This window comes from Muscardinus avellanarius, assembly GCF_963383645.1.
Source record: "Muscardinus avellanarius genome assembly, chromosome: 4".
Lineage (NCBI taxonomy): Eukaryota > Metazoa > Chordata > Mammalia > Rodentia > Gliridae > Muscardinus > Muscardinus avellanarius.
This window is the reverse complement of record NC_137789.1, coordinates 161,769,955-161,790,869: the sequence shown is the minus strand read 5'-3', so window position 1 is coordinate 161,790,869 and position 20,915 is coordinate 161,769,955.

Below are 20,915 nucleotides of genomic sequence, written 5' to 3'. Positions count from 1 at the left end.
GGCTAGAAGCAGGGCCTAAGCGGAGGTGTGTCCCAGGCCTGTGTCCCTTCAAAGGTCTGCCCTGGTCTTGACCACTGCTCTGGGGTTACATTCCTGCCCATCTTCTCTGCCCCGGGAGGCCCTAGGCACTTGGTCTGCATTTGAGAGAAGTGGGATGCCAGAGGTGCTGGTGGACTCTGTACTTCTTGGGGGTGTCCAGTGGGACTCCAACCTCAGGACCCCCAGGGTCCCCAATGCGAGCCCCTCTTGAGCCTTGGCCTTCCCAGGGAGCCATGGAGCCCTGGGCGGGCCAGCACTCAGCGGCCTCAGGATGGTTGTGGCTGTGGGCACACGCCTGGGAGCCTCAGGGGGAAGCAGTCATCTCAAGACCCACTAAAGACAAGGGCCCTTGAGTGTTTTGGTTGCTGTGTTGCTGGGACGCTGTCTGGCAGGTCTGTAGCAGCGCCGCTGTGAGCCCTGGCTCTTCCCTTGTCCACCCCAGTGGTGGAGCTGAGGCAGGGAACCGCCGCTTTGACCCTGCATACTTGCCCTCGGTGGGATCCTGCTGCTCGTCCCCTCCACAGAGGGACCTTGGTGCTCAGAGCCCTAGGCAGGGAGGGCCCAGGGCTGATGGGCCTGGGTGGAGTGGTTGTAGACGGGGCAGGCCACATGGTCTTGTGGCTCTGTGGCTGCCCCTGTGCCCATCACAGGGCAGAGGACTCAGCAGACACTGAGTGAAACAGATTGCTCTCCATCATGTGGCGGGCCTTGTCTGGTCAGTTGAAGGCCTTATGAGAAGACCGAAGGCCCCTGAGGCAGAGGTTTTGCCCCGGGGTGGCCTTGAGACTTGGGCAGCAGCAGCAGCAGCTCCTCCCTGGTCTCTGCAGACTTCAGACCTGCTGGTCCCGGTCACGCGAGCCAAATCCCTCAAGTAAATCTTCTTTCTGTCCATCTATACATACGTGCTCTGTACATATGCTGCAGATGTGTGTTCTCTTTACATGTGTACACTATATACATACCGGCCGCAAGGCTGGGCCAGGGCATCTCCAGGCCGCCCCTCCCTGGCCCCGCCCCAGGACCCTTCTCTATCCTGGATCTGGGTCACTGTCACTGGGGCTGAAGTTTGGGGTCAAGAAACGGCAAGGCTCAGATCTCAGGGATAGCCAAGAATCAAATATGGGATCTCCAGTTCAGTGTGGACGGTCGGCCGACAATGACATAAACGTGCTAGCTTGTCGTTGGTGTAAAATTCAAATGCATTTTGCTTTAACGTTCATTGAAAACTTTGCCCACTGACCAGAGAGACAGGGGCCTTCACCCCAAGGAGAGCGTGTTGGTAGCTGGGGCTGGGGAGGCGGGAGGGCTCTGCCATGTGGCAGTGGAGGGCGCGGGGAGACCTGGAGGCAGACAGCAGCCTCCCCAGACCCAATCCTGCTGGTCTCCAACTTTTCAACCTCCCAAACCCAGAGCAACAGATTTGTTTTCACACGCGACCCCGTCCCCAGGGTTTGCTTAGAGCATCAGGGACCGCAAAGACGACGAGCCAGGCCCTTCTCAGGCCCCAGTGGCCTGCGGCGGTGGGTGTCAGCCTTGGTGCGTACAGCGGTCTCGGGGGCTCCATCGGTGCCATGGTTACAGGAGACCTCCCTTGCAAGGAGCTGTGTAGGGGAGCAGCTGCCGGCCACCCTTCCAGTGCTGCACAGGCCCAGGAGCGGGGTTACGGGGGACACACCAGCCTCCTGTGGGATGGGGGCCCCAGGTGGTGCTCGTGGTAGGGACTATTCATTCTTCAGTGGATCTCTTTCTTTGTCTTCAGTCTAATATCCACCTAGAGGGGAAATGTTCTTGTTTAAATGTTAATCATGCCAAAAATTTATGTTTAAATTCTTCTTTCATTTACCGCTAAGACAGATGTACTCTCCAATTAGCAAAATGGAAAAATCTAGACGCTGGATCCAGCTTGCACGTTTGCGTCTCTTTCAGGGACAAGTTCGCGTGGGGTTGTCCCCGGGACACAGGAGCAGGCTGGTGGGGGAGGACAGAGTGGGCCTAGGGACCGCTGACACCGGGTCACCCATCCAGCATGGCCTCCCTCCTCCCTGCTGCTGTCTGCCCCCAGCCAGGGCCCAGCCCCTCCATGCTGCGGGAGGGCAGGCATGGCCACCCTGCTGGGCACAGGGACTTTTCTGGGAGCCTCCCGAGGGCCTCTCAGCAGCCCAGCCCCGAGCTGGGGGAGTCCATTCTCTCTGGTCACGCTGCTGTCCAGGCCTGGTGAAGGCTGAGCTCCTTCCCATGGTGCTCCTCCTGCAGGACCACGTCCCTGGCTGCTCCTGGGTCTGGGCCCGGGGAGGGGCAGAGCCCCGTGACCAGCTTCTGCAGCCCCTCCCACTGGCAGCCTTGGCGGGGCCAGCCCTAGTGCAGCGCACCGCTGGGCAGCTGGCCGGGCTCTGCTCAGCCCCTGCCCTGCCCCTGCCTGGGCCTCCCCCAAGCCTGTCTCACTCTGCTCTCTGAGCTCCACTCTGCGGTTCTGCCTGGGACCTCCCCACCCCCAGAGCCCTCGGGCCACCCAAGGTCCCCAGGCCAGCTGGCACCCTGCTGGGGCTGGCTGGGGCTCACCCAAGGGCTGGCCTCCTGCCGCTCTCTGGCCAAGCTGGCTCTGCCTCCGAGAGTTGCTCCTTCCTGAGAGTTCCTGAGAGTTGCTCCTTCCTGAGAGTTCCTCCGAGAGTTGCTCCGTCGCCCATGATGACGCCCGCTGTGCTCAGGCAAGCGTGAAGGGACCTCCAGGACCCTCCATGCTCCCAGCTGCTCCCCACACCCACGGGTCACAGAGCAGGAGCCCTATGGTTCAACAGACCCTTGGTCCCCGGGAAAGGGTGGCTCCCATCCTTTCCTCCTTGCTGGCCCCTGTGCCTTTCCGGTAAATTGCAAGTGGCCTGAGGAGAGGCCAAGGAGTGCCCTTCGTCCTGTCCAGCAGCGCCCATGGGAGCAGAGGACACATGGGTCTCCTGAGGCAGAGGCTGCGGAGGTCTCAGCCCTGGCCCACTGAGCCCAAAGCACTCCCGACTCCGGGTCTGCAGGAGCTGGAGCCCAGGAGAGCTTCGAACCTGAGAAAAATCCCCCTTCTTGAAGGGGGCATGTCCATCGCAGCTGGGCAGGGGGACGCCAGGGGTTGGTTAACGAGGAATTTGAGTAGGGAAGAGAGACGGCCAGCTGAGCCTGGAGGTTGAGAGCTGGCAGGCCTGGGGTCCCCACCCCAGGGCTCTGGGCAAAGGCTCTATCAGGTCCTAACAGCACAAGGGGCTCCACTGCTGTTTGCTAGCGGGGGTGACATGAAGGCCGGGCCTCTGCAGGGCTGGGCACTGCCAGCTGAACTGGGAGCCCCTTCATGAACACTCTGGCCTGCTGGGACACACTCGACACGCAGGCCCGACACACCCAAGCACACTCTTACATGCAGAGACACACCCAAGCACCAGCATGGGCATGCACACGGACCTACCAAAGCATTAGTGCACATGTACACACACAGACATACCACAAAAAAACACATGCACACACACAGACACACGTGCACACACAGACACACCAAGGCACCAACACATGCACACATACAGACACACGTGCATACAGAGACACACCAAAGCACCAACACACACATGCTCACACACAGACACATGAATACACAGACACACCAAAGCACCAACACACATGCACACACACGGACACACGTGCACACATAGACACACCAAAGCACCAACACATGCACACACACAGATACACGTGCATACAGAGACACACCAAAGCACCAACACACACATGCACACACACGTGCACAGACATACCAAAGCACCAACACACACATGCACACACACGTGCAGACACACCAAAGCACCAACACACACATTTACACACACAGACACATGCATACACAGACACACCAAAGCACCAATGCAGACATGCACACAGACACAGACACACTAAAGTACCAACACACACATGCACACAGATACACCAAAGCACCAGTGCACACATGCACAGGGAGAAACACAGATGTACCAACACACACAACAAAGTTTGCACACTCACACAGACACACATCAAAATGCTAGCACAGACACGCACACACAGACTCAGCAGCCCCATGACACACACTCAGCTCTATGGATAGTCCCACATATGCCCCTCTTGGACACAGATGCACACACATGCCCTGCACACCCCCACTCACATACCGCACACACCTTCCTGCCTGGCGTCCCTGCCTCCACCCACTGCAGCCCCAGGGGAGCAGGCTTGGAGCTGGCTGCTGTTTCCTAGGAAACGCTGCCATCACTGTGGCATCGAAGCTGACAAGCCCCCAGAGCCCACCGCAGGGCTCAAGCAGCTGGGCACGGCTGCATGAGGACTGGGCCAAGTGGGCAAGGGAACAGGGTTCAGGTGCAGCCCCTGCCCCCCAGGGTCCCGGGAGCCCATGGTTCTGCCGCCCCAGCCCCGCGCCAGGGGCTGCAGCGCAGATTAAGGACCTGCCCCTGCCCTTTCCCAGCCAGGTGGCCACCCAGGCCTGCAGGGTCCACAAGGCGGGATCCCTCTGGGAAACACCTGCTTTTCTGCAGTGTAAACAGCTGCTGGGGGAGGGAAGGGGCTGGAAGGGGTGGGTCCTGGAGCCCAGCTCTCACAGGAACAGAGGCAGGAGGAGGGTGGGGATGAGGGAAGCCCAGCATGTCCAGGGAGGAGATGGCAGGCTCTGGGGGGCCAGACTGGACACAGAGCGTGTACTGGGCCTCTGCCGGTCAGAGGAGGACACCCCCTGCTCCCAAGCACCATGCGTGTGCATCAAGTATCTACATGGGAGCCAGGCACGGAAAGGAGAGAGAAAGCCCTGGGCGTACCGAGTATGCAAAGGGGCACGGCCCTGCAGTTTCACAGGCACCAGGCTGCAGGAACAGAGCTCAGCAGGCCATGCCAGGGCCTCCACTGGCTCTTCAGGGGCATGGGGACCTGCCTGAATGACCTGGCCATCAGGAGGGGCGGGTGGGCTTGAAGAGTACAGCAGCGGGTGAAGACCCTGTCCCTCCCACCGAGGGGTCCTAGAGCCAGGCCTCATCCTGCCACAGGAGGGATGGGACACTTAGCCACTGAACCCCAACTCTGCCTCCGTCCTACACCCAGTGCCAGCCCCAGCTCCAGGGACGAAGGGGTTCATGGCAGACAGGCCTGGTCGCCTGACCTCCTGACCCTGCTTCAAAATAAAAAATCAAAAAGGCTGGAGGTGTATCTTGGAAGTAGAATGCCCCTGAGTTCAATCCCCAGTACCGAGAAAACAAAGAACAAAGGAGGCCACAGAGCACAGAACACCCTGAGCCCACGCTCCCGGGAAGCAGAGAGGGACTGATCACCGGCGTCCATACTGGCTGCACCACCCCGACCAGCCACCCCACTGCAAGATAAGAATCCGGGAAACAAGGGGCGGCGCACGGCACTCTCAGCACGAGCTGCTCAGTGTTCTGTAAGCCAAAAACTGCTCTAAAAATAGAACTTAGTAATTTTTTCAAAGTCTGCTCATTATAAAAAAGCACGTCCCCAGGCTGCCCAAGGCCCCCTGACCTGCCCCAGCACTGCAGGAGGCTGGGGACAGCCCTGGCTCGGCCCAGCAAGCCCGTCACCAGCTGGCCTGTGCCGTGGGGACCACCTCTGCATTGGGCATCCTGAGGTGCTGCGGGTCAGGTATAGCCACGGGACAGTGGACACCTGTGGGGCCTGGGGGGCAGCAAGGAGGTGGCACCGTGACCACAGAGTGGCCCAGCATGGACACAGGTCACGCGTGCCTGGCACCGGCCAGCAGCCCCACCCTTTGACATATCGAGCATTTTTCTTCCCAGCTTTGAGGACTGGAAATTCTTTGTTGAACCTATTTTCTATTCTGAGTACACACACGGTTTAATCTCAGACATTACAGAGTGAGTAAACCAAAAGGCTCATTTCTGGAAAGAGAAAAGGTATTTTGAGTTTCTGCATCAATATTTAACATCTACCTAACATTTTAGATGCTGCCCTGGCACATAAACCAATCCCCGCCCCAGTAAACAGTAACGGCGGCAACACCTAAGCTGTGGCTCCATCTCCCTGTGAAGGGCCAGGCAAGGTGCCTGCCTCACTGGGCTAGACAGGATCGCTTTCCTCCTCGCTTTAAAATCTCAGAGCTAAATGAGTCCAGCAAGCCGACTGAATGTCTTGTCTGCTATAGAGAATGTGCTTGAAGTCAGACCTTAGCACATCAGACATTTCAGGGGACAGCCCTATGTGTGCGCCAGGACGGCGGTAAGCCGAGGTGCCTCTCATGTGTGGGGGACACTGCTGATGAGCAGTGGGGACACTCACCGGCGGGTCGCTGGGTGGGAAGCCATGCTGTGTGGCCATTCTGCAGGAAACAGTCCCATGTGGTAAAGTCCCAGAGGAGGGCAGAGGTGGGCGCTATCAATGACATCAGGCGGTGCGGGCTACTGGGAACCTGCCCACTGGCTGCCCGCAGGAGAGGCTTGGGCACTTGGGCAACCTAGGGAAGCCCGTCCAGGATGGCGATGCCTCTGTGGGCTGGCCTCGTTCCTCCCCCAGCTCCAGCGGGCTCAGTCCATCCCAAGGGCAGCCAGCTCCTGGTTAGGCACTGTCCCGAGGGCTGGAGCAGCTACGGGGAGACGGGTGGTTCTCAACACTGTGCTCACAATGGGGATACCAGAGCACCAGGCCAGGCCGCCTGCCTGGGGCCCCCACTCTTCCCAGCCACCCTCTGAGTGGCTGCTCAGCGGGCCTGGGTGGGCAGCGGGTCAGTATGGAGGAGGACCAGGTAAGACTCTGGGGCCACAGCTCAGCCCCTGCTCAACACCAGCCCATCAGGCTGGCCATGGAGGTCTACCTGAGACCGCAAGTCACCACCACGATGCCCCTCAGGAGGACACGCCAGATCAGCAGGCCGCAGGGTCCAGCCACGCCACTCCCAGCTGTCCCCCAAGAGAACTGTGGACACGTCCACAGGGAAACCCAGACACGGGCGTCCACAGTGGCTTTATTCACAGCCCGCAGGTAGACGAAGCCTAACAGCTGTCAGTTGACTATGGGCAACAGATGTGGCCTGTCCCTACGATAGAACATTATCCACCATAAAAGGGAACCAGGCACTGACCTGCCCCCTCATGGAAGAGCCCCGAAGCCAGACGCAAGCCACGAGATGTGAGTCCATTGGTAGGGAATGTCCGGCACGGGAAATCCCTAGAGACAGACACCATAGAGGTCACTCGGCCCAGGAAGGGTGACTGCTAACAGGTGAGGCTTCTTTCCAAGGGGGTAAAAGTGTTCCAAACACACCTCAGTGAGGTTGATATCTATGAACACCCCCAAAACATACAACTTTAGGTGAATGCTGTATCTCAATAAAGCTGTGTGTGCGTGTGTGCGTGTGCATGTGCACGTGCGTGTGTGTGCGTGTCTGTGCGTGTGTGTGTGTGTGTGTGTGTGTGCACGTGAATCTCCACCCTAAAGCTGCACAGCAACATTCAGAAGACTCATTAGGACATTAGGCTCAGTCGGCTTCTTTTTTTGGTGCTAGGGATCAAACCCCAGGGACGGTTTATCTTGGATCCGCACCTCTAGCCCCTCCCCCCGTTTTTTAAATTTTGAAAGAGTCTCACTAAGTTGCTGCTGGTCTCTCTAAATTGCTGAGGCTGGCTTCAAAACTGTGATCCTCCTGTCTCAGACTCCCAAGGACTGAAGTTACAGGTGTGTGCCACCCCTCCTGGCTGTAAGGACTGTTTTCTGTGGCAAACGCTTGAGAGCAGAAATTCATGTTGAGCCGGGCGTGGTGGTGCACGCTTGTCACCCCAGCATTCGGGAGGCTAAGATGGGGACTCGCAGTTCGAGGACAGCCTCAGCTACCTAGTGAGGCCCTTTGCAACTCAGTGAGACCCGGTTTCAAAATAAAGAATAAAAATAGGGCAGGGGGTGTAGCTCCGAAGTAAGATGCCCTGGGTTCCATCCCCAGTACCACAAAAAAAGGGAAAGAGACTCCTGCTGGAAGCCATGCCCCGAAGAGCAGGGACCCAGGGCTGGACAACTCCACTGCAGTTTTCCTTAAAACTTCTGATAAGCCGGGCGTGGTGGCGCATGCTTGTAATCCCAGCATTCGGGAGGCTGAGACCTGGAGGATCGTGGTTTAGTGAGGCCCTCTGCAACCCAGTGAGACCCGGTTTCAAATTAAAGAATAAAAAATAGGGCAGGGGGTATAGCTCAGAGGTCAAATGCCCCTGGGTTCCACCCCCAGATCTGCAAAAACAAAAAAAAAACAAAAAAACAAAACTTTTGATTCCAGCTGGGCACGGTGGCCTTTAATACTAGCACTGGGGAGGCTGAGACAGGAAGATCACAGTGTGAAGCCTGCTTCTACAGTAAATTTAGTGAGCCTCTCAGCAACTCAGTGAGACCCTATTTCCAAACAAAAAATAAAAATAGGGTTGGGGGCCTAGCTCAGAAGTAAAATGTCCCTGGGTCCACTCCCCAGCACCACAGAACAACAGTCCCCAAGTGCGCCCTGCGAGGGGAGCCTGCCCAGGACTCAGGCAGCCCGGCGCTCAGCCCCACCAACCCTGCCTTGGTCCCCCACACCAGCTCATGGCCTCTTCACCACTGCCCTGCCCCTGCCCCTCCGCAGGCCTCCCTCAGGCCCCGGCCCCAGCCTCTGCCACCCAGCCCAGACCTGTCCCCAGCCTGCAGGTTGTGCCTGCCCTGGTCTTAACTCCTGCTCATCTGCTCACCAGCCCACATTCCCCCTGCGGGCTGCCGTGGGGTTGCTCTGGCTCCAGCCCCTCTCCCCAGCCACAACCAGGAAGAAAGGGAGCCCCCTCTGCGGCCACCCTTCATAAAATCCCAGGCTCGCCAGGGGCCTGGTGGCCTGGGAGGGGCCTCAGGGCCTCACCGCCTCTGCAGATCCTTCTGAAAAGCCGAGGGCGAGGGCTAAAAATAAATCAGCCCTGCAGAGGCCGCCCGCCCCCACAGGGGTGGGGCAGGAAGGGGCGGCGCCCGGTGCAGCGCCAGGAGCCCCGCCCCACAGGCCGCAGGAGGGCCGCTGACCACACCTCACCCGGGAGAGGCCGGGCGGGGAAGGGAGAGGAAGTGGGTCTTGGATCCACTGGCAGGCAGCCCCTAGCCGCAGCCCCTCCCTCGCGCTCGGCGTCCACCCCGAGCTGCCTCTGGTGTCCAGGACAAAGCTGCTTAACCCCAGAGCAGAGGGCTGCTCGCTCCAGGGAGGAGGCCCAGCCCCCAGCGTCCGGGGCCTCCCCGGCCTCCCGGCCTCCCGGCCTCCCTACCCTGGAGGGGCTGGGAGCTGCTCTGGCAGCTAGCCCCACCCCAGCCAGGTAGAGACACTGGGCAGCTGCCCACAACCCCAGTGTGAGGCCCGAAGGGGAGGACTCCCAGGACACAGGAAGCCGAGGCACAGGGATGTGCCGGGCGCTCTGGAAGGGCCAGTTGGGTACAAACTTTCAGGGTGCCGGAGGCCAGGTCAGCAAAGCAAACATCCATCAGCAGCCGGACTCACCTGGGAAGAAATGCGCCAGAAGCCTGAGGGGGTGAGAGACTCCAGACTTTAACGATGTTCTACCTCCAACAGGCAGAATCATCAAAGAAAAAGACCCTGCAGAACCCGGGTGTGGTGGCAGAACCCTAGCTGAGTCGGCCTGGAGCTGAGCCAGACCCTGTCTCAAAACAAAATAAAAAGGACATAGTACAGTGCTACAGTGCTTGCTAGCACACACTGTGTCCTGGGCCCAATCCCCAGCCACACACACACACACACACACACACACACACACACACACCCCATGCAGAAGAGGGGGGGCACCTGTGGGCCTCCAGGACAACCTGCCCATCAGGAAGTATCCCGGGCCTTGGAGCCCTTAAGCACAGTGGCCAGAGATCAGGAACCGGCCGGGTGCCCCAGGCCTCTGCTGCCGGCTGTGAGACACCGGCACTCTGAGCAGTCACTCTACAATGCAGATCCATTGTGCAGCCAGGGGCCGGCTGCAGTGAGGGCTTGTCCTCTCCCGTCCGCCTTCCTCCCCCTCTCTCCAGCCAACCCTCCCTCCTGGCTGTGGGGTGTCCTGAGGAGGTAGCAGAGCCTGGAGACCAGGGGAGCCAGGGAGGCCTGGTGGGGCAGAGCTGGGAGGGAAGGCAGAGCCCAGGGCCTGGAGCCAGCTCAGCCCCACAGGCCTGCGCAGCAGCACACTGCCCTGCACCGACTACAGACCCAGAGCCCTCCGCGGAGGCGGCCGTGGAGCGCCCAAAGAAAAGAAGAGGGCTTAAGCCGGGGACGCGGCCACTGGAAAAGCAGAAGCTGTGTCCCTGCACATGCTTGGGCTGTGCCCAGATGTCCTCTCCGGTCCAGCCTGCTCCACATCAAACCAATGACAACTGGCCTCATGTCGCTGGTCAACTCTGGGGATACTGCTGACCACAGGGAAGTTCACCTCAAGGACCCCAAGGACCCCAGGGGCTGGGAAGCAAACATCACCTCAAGTCCGCCCCTGCCCTGGGAAGGTATCACACTGGGCCCTTGCCTGGCTGGCTGTGGGGTCCCCACCGGGCCTCTGAAGAAGGGGCTAGAGCCCTGTCTAGAGGGACCTGGAGTGGCGGGGGGAGGGAGGCACAGCCTGGATCCTGCTGGGCATATTCATGGGAGGCCAAGACCCAGCACAAAGGGCCCAGGACTGGCTCTGTGCCCAGACGCACACTGCGCCCACGTCTCTCCAGGGCCTGGTAGAAATGACTAGTCAGAGAACCCAGGCACCCTCCCTGGGACCCCTCCCCAGGAGTCCCTTCCCAGGGACCCCGCCCCCAGGGACCACACCTCAGGGTCTCCTCCCCTAGGAACCACACCACAGGAGCCCCTCTCCCTGGGACCCCTCCCCAGCAGATCCCTTCCCCCGCTGACCCTGTTCCCTGTGAGTGGGGTAAAGGCAGGAGCCCTGAAGTTCCAGCATTCTGCCCCCTGTATATCCCATTTGAATGGGAGTAGAGAGACGGGACCTGCTCCGCGGGGGCCAGAGGCCCCAGTGGGCCCCATGCAAAGCCAGTGCAGGGCATGGGGCCCAGGTGGCTGGGCAGAGTAGGCCGGGAGGAGAGTGGTCTGGGCTGCTGGGTGCTGGGCACTCAGGGCTGCAGGGGAGCACACCCTGAGCACTCCGGGCTGCAGGGAAACACACCCTGGGGCCTGCACCCTTACCCAGGCGGTAGAGCAGAGTGCTGGACACCACCAGGTGAGGAGGGGCATCCCAGAGAGGAGCTGGTCACAGAGCTGGGGTCTCCAGGACACCTCCAGGTCTGAGTGGCAGTGTCTCGGTGTGGGGTCCTGGCTCCCAGTCCTGGGCATGGTGTGGGCCACCAGGAAAGCAAACTGTCAAGGAACGTGGTTAATCCTCTGCTTAAGAAATAGTTATGCTTTTTATTTATTCATTTTTTTGAGGGTCTGGGGATGGAACCTAGGGGCATTCAACCTCCAAGCTATACCCCCTGCCCTATTTTTTTTTTTTTAAGTTTCACTAAGTTGCAGAGGGCCTCACTTAAGTAGCTGAGACTGTCTGCGAATCATGATCCTCCTTTCTCAGCCTCCCAAATGCTGGGATGACAAGTGTGCGCCACCACACTGGGCTAATAGTTATGCTTTTTATTTTTTACAAAAAGCTGCCTGCACTTGAGGCTAGACCTGCGAATACTCTGTTCCTGCGTGCTGGGGACCACTGCACCCGGGCTGGGGCTGGGGGACCACTGCACCCGGGCTGGGGTTGGGGGGGTGGGATTCAGCAGAGGCGCTGTCAGCTGGGGCAGCAGGAGGGGGTGTGCAGATAGGTGTGGCAGTGAGAGGCCCCACCAGGGAGGGAGAGCGTCCCTGGACAGAAACAGGTGGTGTCAGGGTTAGGAGGGGTCAGATGGCCAGAGGGACAGGCCCAGCCCCTGGAGGCGCCTGTATGAAGGACCCTGAGCCACCTGGGAAGTGGCACCAGGGGCAGGAGAGGGGTGTCATGGACCCAAGAGCTGGGAAGTATGGGCCAGGCAGGAGCTGAGCCTCAGGCCTTTGGAGGGCTGTGTGTGTCTCCCGGCTACCCGGCTCCTTCGTGGCCAGGCTTCCCCAGGCGGCCTCAGAGGACTCAGGCTCCAGGCTCCCACAGCCCCTACCCAGGACAGCTTCTCAGGAGCCCCTCTACTCTCACAGAGGTCACCAGGGCTGAACTGCTCTCCCAGACCACCGGGCCACACTCTCTACAGAGGGGAAGATAGATCCGGGGCCCTCTGAGGCCCAGATGAAGCGAGGTTCTGGAAGCAGAGATGACTGATTTGACAGAGGATTCGCTCTCCTGGTCTAGGGACCCCTGGCCTGGTGAAGGCTGTGTGCATCCGGGGAGCCGTTGGGGTAGGTGCTCCAGGACTCCCCTTCCCCTCCAGGGAAGGGGCCTGGGTCTCCAGAGCAGCACCCTCCTATCAGGGCTAAAAGCGGATGCCTGGAGGGGGCTCATGGACCTCACTCTCCACTCAGTCCTGCTGACCCTTGGGCCCAGAAGGACCTCAGGACCAAGAAGCCAGCTGCTCCTGGGGGCATTATTCCTGCCTCTGTGGTCTCCGGCTCTGGAGCAGACCCAGGCCGCAGGAACCCAGAAGGCAGCAACCCGCACAGGCAGCGACACTCCTGAGCCCACTCCCCGTGCCACCCCGAGGACCATCCAGGCTTGTTGTGCCCGCCCCCACCATGTCCACAGCCCCTCCTGAGGACAGCCGTACCCTTACAATGCAGAAAGGTCCTGTAAAACCAGCAATGGGAGAAGCACCTCTGGAATTTGCTCACACCAAGACCCGGGAGATGAGAGGGGTGCCGTAAAGGGCGGAGCAGGAGGTCTGCAGGGGCTGCCTCTGCCCCAGAAACCCAGGTGTTCCCAGAAACCAGGAGACAGGCTTGAGGTGACAAGACTGGAACTGCCTGCCCACCTGGAATGGGCAGCAGGGCCCGGTGTCCTGCCAGGGGACACGAGACAACCGCAAGGTGACACCTCCATACAGCGCCGGTACAGCCTCGGGATGCTCGGGCACAAACCACAATACAGACATTTTTTGCAGTACTGGGGATGGAACCCAGGGGCATTCTACCTCTGAGCTACACCCTCAGCCCTATTTTTTATTCTTTATTTTGAAACAGGGTCTCCCTAAGTTGCAAGGGTCTAAGTAGCTGAGGCTGGCCGAGAGCATGCGATCCTCCTGTCTCAGCCTCCCAAGTACTGGGATTACAAGCATGCGCCACCAGGCCCGGCTTTCAACGCAGACTTTTCAAATTCTTTTTTACATTTAAACAAAGAGCAGATGACAGACCGATGCTTTGTTTTTCCTTTTCTTTCTCCTGTTTGGTGTTTGAGGTGGCAGAGGGGAGGGATGCCGTGACATCAGAGCCAGCCGCTCCTGTCTCCGAGGTCTCCGCTTCCCTCCTCACAGGGCCGATTTGTAGCAGCACCTCTAGAACCAGTGGCCTCATGGGCAGGGCCGGGCACCCAGGACCCGTGCTCTGGGAGGAACGTGGAGGCGACGGGCAGGTCCCCGGCTCTCAGGCGCACCGAGGCCCCACACCCACAGGCTCGGGAAGGAGACCCCACGTGTGCAATTTGGTTTGTCTCGACCCAAGAGGCAGCCTGAGCTGGGCAGCCACGGTGGCTGTGCCCAGGAGGATGGTCCGTGGCCGGCCATTCACACGGTGGCTGGACGGGCCAGGGAGCTGGGCCATTCCTACACGGCGATGCCCGAGCCCGAGCTGACCACCGACACATGAAGCAGCATGCCACCGAGTCCGGCCACTTCTCAGCCGGGCATGCTGCGGCCGGGGTCACAGAAATAAATACATTCAGCCAGAAGGCCGGCGCCCTGGGACGTCCTCTCCCGGAATACACCTGCTCTGCAGGGCCCTCACACCAGGAGGGCCACTGTGCCCAGGAGGCACGCGCGGTTCCTCGGACAGAAGTCAGAAGTTCCGGGACACCAGCCGTGTCCTCACCGTCGGTGACCTTGGGGAAGGAGAAAGGGCAGAAGTTACTGCAGGGTCAAGTGCTGAGGGCGGGTCCCCAGGACCCCAGTACCAGGCCAGAGCCCACCACGAATCTCCTGAGTGGCCTCCCTTGGGTGAAGACCTCAGCTCCACCCACCCCTGCATGTCCAGGAGGCCCACTCTGCTCTGGTGCCCGCGGCCTGGACCGCAGGTTTGGCCCAAGTCCAGCAGCTGCTGAGGAAGAGCCTGCCTCTGGATCCTCCCAGTGTGTCACTGCCTGTGAGCCTCGGACGCACAGGTGCCCTCACGGGGACATATCCCCTCATCCCTCAGCCTAGGGAGGACCCAGAATCACTATCTGCCAGGACGCATCCCCCTGGCACAGGGTGCCCAGGGTGAGAGAGAGCAGAGCCTGCAGAGGGAAAGGGCAGGGAGGTGCCCCAGTGGTCCCAAAGAGCGGACCCAACGTGGCCACACCACCATCCAGCGAGCACACAGCGCTGGGGCCACAACGCCACGTGGCCACACCACCATCCAGCGAGCACACAGCGCTGGGGCCACAACGCCACGCCGCGGAAAGCCGCTGCGTTGTTCTGGAGCAATCTGTCAACACATCCATCGGCCCCAAAGGAAACAAATGCCTAACACACCTGACGGCGTTGGGAGATGTTTCTTTGGGAGCTGGGCATGAACAAGTGATAGTATAAAACTAATTAAAAAGGAAAATTGAGGCAGAGGTCCACCAGGGAAAGAACTGAGCAGAACTAAAACATCAGGTGTGCGCGATCTGGCTGCGGCATCGGTCACCCTTGGCCACCAGGGTGGACTCGGCTGATCTGGCTGGCTGGGCGGGTGTCCCCTTCCTCCCTCACCGCTCCCTGTGCGTCCCTCCTGAAGCTGCGCGCTCGGTCGAAGAGGACGACCTTCCCCGAATAGCGGAGGACCGGTCTTTGGTCAAGGGTATATGAGTAGCCGCGCTCCCCTGCTCGGACCCCCAGACAAGCTCTCAAGGTCCATTTGTAGGAGAAGGTAGGGTAGTCAGCTTCCAAGACTCCACACACATCCACATGAGGCGCTGCATGTGGCAGTCTGCCTTTCTTTATAAAATACCAAAAAAAAAAAAAGAAAGAAAACATATTTGTCGCTCCCAGCATGCGTGGCTGTGATTATTAACGTGAGCCAGCCCAACCTTAGGTGTATGGTGCTACCAGGGAGTACTGGGTCATAAGAATGCAAAATCATCTTCCATAGGAAAAAAAAAATCCACAAATAGTATCTAAAGTGGAAAAAATCAAGAACAAGGAACCAGCATCCAGAAGCAGAGAGAGATCCAGCCAGGCACAGCAGGGTACGCCCATAATCCCGGCACTTGGGAGGCTGAGACAGGAGGACTGCAGGTTCAAGGAAAGCCTCAGCAACTTAACAAGATTCTGTTTCACAATTTAAAAAAGTGCGAGGGTTGGATGCCCCTGGGTCAAATCCCTTGTACAAAAAAAGAAAAAAAGTAACACAAATTGAAAGTCCTTTCATTACATAGCATGCTTTGTATTACTAGCGGACTTAAGAAACAGACTCTATGTAGCGTTGATGAAGTTAAACAAAGGGACTGTATTCGGGAGCTTTTCCTGCAGTGTGTGGCGAGAACCACGGCCTTTGCCATCTGTCCAGCGGGATGCTGGAGTCAGGCAGGTCTCCCCACACAGTGCAACGTGTGTTCCCAGAGTGGCTGCCGTCTGCCGCCCGCCCTGCCCCTTTCCACACAGAGCCACTCGGGGGACTGGCCCAGCGCTCAGAAGCCCCTGCTCCCCAGGGAGAGAGACCGTGAGGGGCGAGGCATGAGCCCAAATCAAGCCCCACTGAGGAGGGACCTAGCCCTGGTGGAGCCCCCAGACCCTCCAACATGACGCTGCACTGGCCACTGGAGGCCAGCAGGGTGGACAGTACCTGTTGGGCTCCTGAGGGCCCAGAGACCTTGGCAGGAGGGCTGAGGAAGATCACAGGGGTTTCAAGACCAGCACAGCAATAGTCATGGTTCAGGGCACCAGGAAGTGGGCAGAGGGGGCGCCTGTGCCCGCCTATGTCTCTGCTGGTCAAGACTCCACCTGGCCCGCTATACCACCCACAGTGCTACCCGGCTGGGCTCAGCACCACGCGTCTCCTACAGGCTGGCCACAGCCCCACCACTTCCTCAGGCTCCTCCAGTCAGTGACCAGCGGCTTCCCCTGCACTGTGGCACCACAGAGGGCCAGCAGCCCCTGCACAGCGAGGGCGTGGCCTGGCATCTGCAGACCATCTGCTCAGTATCGGTGGATACGCTGCGGGGTGGGCACAGCCCAGCTCTGGCCCCATATTGGTGTCCTGGGGTGGCCACATGAAGGGCCCTGTCTGCACCCAGGGTCAGCGGCACCATGCTCCCCTGGGCTCTGGGGCCTTCTTCCTGGAGGCCCTGGGCGTCCTGTGGCTGAGAACGTCTCCCGCCAGTCTCTGCCTCTGTCTTGACACAGCCCCACCTATGTGTCTGAGTCCAAATCTCCCTCCTCTTATGGGGGCGAGATGAGGGCACCCCCCAGGAAGGCCTCAACATAACTTGAGCACGCCTGCAAAGACCCTGTTTCCACATAAGGCCGTATTCACAGGTACTGGTGACAGGACTTGAACATGTCTTTTGGGGAGACACAAGTCAATCCATGACAGCCCCCTAAGATGTAGCGGAGGGAGTATAACAAGAGTCCTCTCCCTAGGTCCACAGCAGCACCGCCCACTCCAAGCCCAAGGCACAGACACTAGTTTAAACTGAGTGTAGGGTGTGTTCGTGTGCACATGTGTGGGGGGTGCTTATGTGTGTGCATTATGCATGTGGGGGTGTGCACACGTGGATGCATGTGAGTGCTTACACATGCATGTGTGTGCATGGTATGTCTGCGTTTGTGTGCGCACTGAGCAAGTGAAAGAGTCCAGAATCCACAGAGCAAGAGGACTTGGCTCTCCCAGCCCCCAAAGGTGGCAAGACTCAGAGGAAGCAGTGCACCCACCAAAGGGCATCACATGCAAACAGGTCCATGGGCGAGCAGCCTCTGGCCTGAAGCCCAGCGCCCTCACCGACAAATGGCACTTGGTCAGTAAATAAGACTTGCATCCTGTGGAGTCCAGGTGCGTCTCCAAGACTCCATGCACACCACCCCTGGCCCACCCCTGCCCTACAGGCTGACACAGGTCCAGGCTGGAGTGCATCTGAGGCTGGACGGTCACCTGGGGCAGGGGTCCAGGCCCAGAATCCCAGGCAGCCCACAGAGGTGTCCCTTCCGAGCCCCCGTGAGTGGCCAGGGTTAGGGTTGGCAGGTTCTGTCAGCACAGGGTGGGGAAGCTGCTCCTGGAAGTTCCTCCTTCCTTCTAACTGGGGACTTTAGGATTTGAGAAAGGGCTCAAATAAAGCAGCCATGCTTCACTGCAAAGGCACACAGCCCCGGGAAATCACTGAATGCCAAGTCCCTCTCCAACCAGCAGCGGCTCAGCCTCGGAAACGTCACTAAACGCCCGCCATCAGTGCTCCTTCATAGAGAAATGCACAGCGGGCCTGAGACAGCGCCAGCCAGGCCTCTCCGTCCCCACAGCAGCAGCACCCTTCAGAGCACCCTTGCTCTCTGAGCAAAAGAAGGGCAGGCTGCCCGACCCTGGGAGCCGGCCCCACTGCAGCTGCTGCTGCAGAGCAGAGCTGGGACCTCCAGGACGCCCGGCCCTCTCAGAAACCTGGATTCAGGCAGAGCCTCAGACCTCAAGGTGTGGGCGCGGGAGGCCGGCAGCTCCCCCACAGCTGACACGCCCCCCTAAAGGAGAGTCGCCACACAGAAAAGACGGAACAAGCCAAGTCCCCCAGGGCTCGGCGCGAGACTCAGAGGAAGGCCGTGGTCTCTGCGTGGGGTCAGGGCAGTGGTGTGCAGCCGTGTGGTTCAGCCTCAGGGGCCGGTGCAGGACAAACAGATGAACAAAACACCCACACGGAATGAAGACCCATGGGGGCAGGCCTGAAGGAAGCAGGCCAGGCAGGCACGGAAATCTCACAGAATTCCAAAACATACTAAATTAAAAAACCCAGAAACCTATAAAAGTAGAAAGCTGAATGAAACAAACTCATCTGTGTTGTGAGGTACGGACTTAGCTGGAAAGGAAAAGTCTGCACTGTGAGATGCAGGAATGTGGCATACACCTGCCCGCCTGCCCAAAAGGGCCAGATCCCTAAACAAAGGGATGTCAGAGAAAGCCCTGGGCTTGTCCTGCCAGAGCCAGCTGCAGCCCCAGCAGCCAGCTCCCGGTGGGGGTCACGACTGTCTGTTACCCTGAGCCTATGGTACAGTACTTTAATGTTTATAGTAAAACAACATTATATATAAAACACGCATTATTAAAGTAATAGGTGGCCCGTGTATACGAGCTCTTATGTATGCCAAGTTATAACTGTGTCATTTATCCTTAAGAGCCATGACTTTGGGTAGAAGAAGAAAGAGCAGTTCTTAGCTCTGTTGATGCCAAAGACCAAGAAACGCACACAGCCAGGAGCCCGGGGCAGCCCGGAGGCCGGGCCTGCACCCTCAGAGAGGGCCCAGGGCTCCTCGGGGAGGGATGATTCCAGGGCTGGCCAGAAGGTGTACAGGGAGAGCCCAGAATGGTGCGTGTGGTGGGAAGCGAGGCTCCTGCAGCTACTGCGGGGCGTGGGGCCCACGGCTGCAGATGGCAGTCTAAGCAGCAGAACATCTACCTGGGCTGCAGTCACTGGGTGGGGTGCGATGCTTGGCAGGGGTGCTGGCTTGGGACCAAGCTCCCGGAGGGTCCAACATCTGCCCTACCGCCAGCAGAACTGCCTGAGAGAGTTCCCGTGAGGCAAGGTTCTCTGGGGAAGGACACCCATGGCAGAAGATGGCAGTGGTCAGCAGGCTGTCTCTGGTGGGGATGTGGGCTGGGGAGGGGGCTGCCGTGGTCAGCAGAGCTGTGGACATGCCACTACCAGCCTCAAACCACAAGCCTGCGTGTCCTCCAAAGAGCGCCCCCTGGAGGGCAGGCCACAGAGCAGTCCGTCGAGGAGGGCCTGAGCAGCTGTGGTCTGGGCTGAGTATTCGCAGCTGGTGGTGGGTCCCAAGGATGCAACCCAGACTCCGGGCAGGTGCTCTTTGGAGACATCAGGGTATCCAGAGGGAGGGGGATACAGGCTGGGAGGACCGCCCAGAGGCCCTCTCCACCGTGCCCCGGGCACTTGTTTCCCTGGGAGAGCAACCGGAACTCACCACACTGCCCTGCCCACCTGCCCACGGGAACCCGCCCCAACACAGCACAGGGCAGGGAGGGGCTGCTGGGAGCTCCCAGCGCAGGCCTAGAATTACAGGCCTTAGTTTTCTTCTGGAACAAAATAATTACAACCTTCATGGAGGACCTGGATCCCCTGGAAGCAAGCCGGAAGTCAGCTGACAGCTAGTTTTCAGGAACAGAAGTACATTTTATTTAGAGCTGGAAGAAAAGGAAAAGCTGGTTGGGGTATTTGGCTTTTGGCTCAAGATGCTGCTCTAAAGAGCAGGAGTCAGAGCCCAGGGAGCGCAGGGCCTCCAGGGCCTGAGGCCACAGCTCTAGGGTCCCTGGTCACACTCTCCTGACCCCAGCAGCCACACTGAACGGTACCCGATGGCGAGTGTTTGTTTCCAAGGAGAAATCAGTACCATGAAGTGGCCCATGGTGCTCCCAGGACTGGCTGCCCAGTGCAGCCTTCAAGCTGGGACAGAGCCTTCTGGAACAGGGGGGTCTCCCTCACCACCCAAAACCCTGGGCCTGCAGCTCAGGAGCCCTGCCATGGCCCACCTGGGGGATTAAGCTGGCAGCTGCCCTGGCCAGGCCCGCCGTGGCCACCAGATGCCCGGGGCTGTGGCCTTCTCTGACCTGCGAGAGGCTGGCCCAGTGTGTGTGGGAGAGAGGACCGGAGGAGAGGCTGAGCCTCTGGAACATGGGCGTGTCACTTTTATGGGCATTCTTGCAGGTGCTTGCAAATGAAGGGCTTCAAGATGCAGGGTTAGAGCAGCCTGAGTAAGGCGGGTGGGCCCTAGCTCCATCTCAGGGTGCTTGTGCTAGAGGCAGAGGGAGGTCAACGCTGAGGAGGAGGAAGAGGCCGTGTGACCCCGTGACCCGGGGACAGAGACTGGGGAACCAGGAGCCAGGAGGCATCTCCCTCCCCAGAGCCGCAGAAGGAGCTCAGCTCTGGCCACACCTTGACCTCGGGATTTGGGCCTTAGAGACGAGACAGCGAGTGTCTGTGGCCATAGGGCACTCGCAAAGGACAAGGCTGCCATTGCTCAGCTCAGCGGAACACTAGCCCTCAGAGCTGCCCGCGGGAGGTGGAGCCGCGTGAGCCCTGGTCCACAGAGGGGGCCCTGCCCCATGGCCTGGGGCCTGTAATGCTGGGCTGCCCTGAAGAGCTGGGCATGGCCCTCTTTCTCCTTTACGGGGTGCTGCAGCTGCAGCTGCAGCCCAGCACATGGGCCACCTATATGACCTTCAGCCTTAACCAGGAGAGGCAGCAAGGACAGCCTTGTCAGCCTCACGGCTCCAGGGCACTGGGCAGCAGGCTGTGGCACACACAGGCCTGAGCAGGCGTGTCCTCTGGGCTCCCTTGGGTGACTGATCGCCGTCCCTGCTGCCCTCTCTGGTGCTGGGGAGTCAGCCCAGGGCTTCCCCCACCTGGCTCCTCCAGGTGCCTCTCCAGGGCCCTCTCCCTGCCCCCACACCACCACACACCTCCCACCTCTGCTGCTCCAAAGCCCCGGCCTGTGAGCAGGCATCTATGGGAACAGCCATCTATGGGACAGCCATGGGGGACCCCCCCCTCCAACGTCCC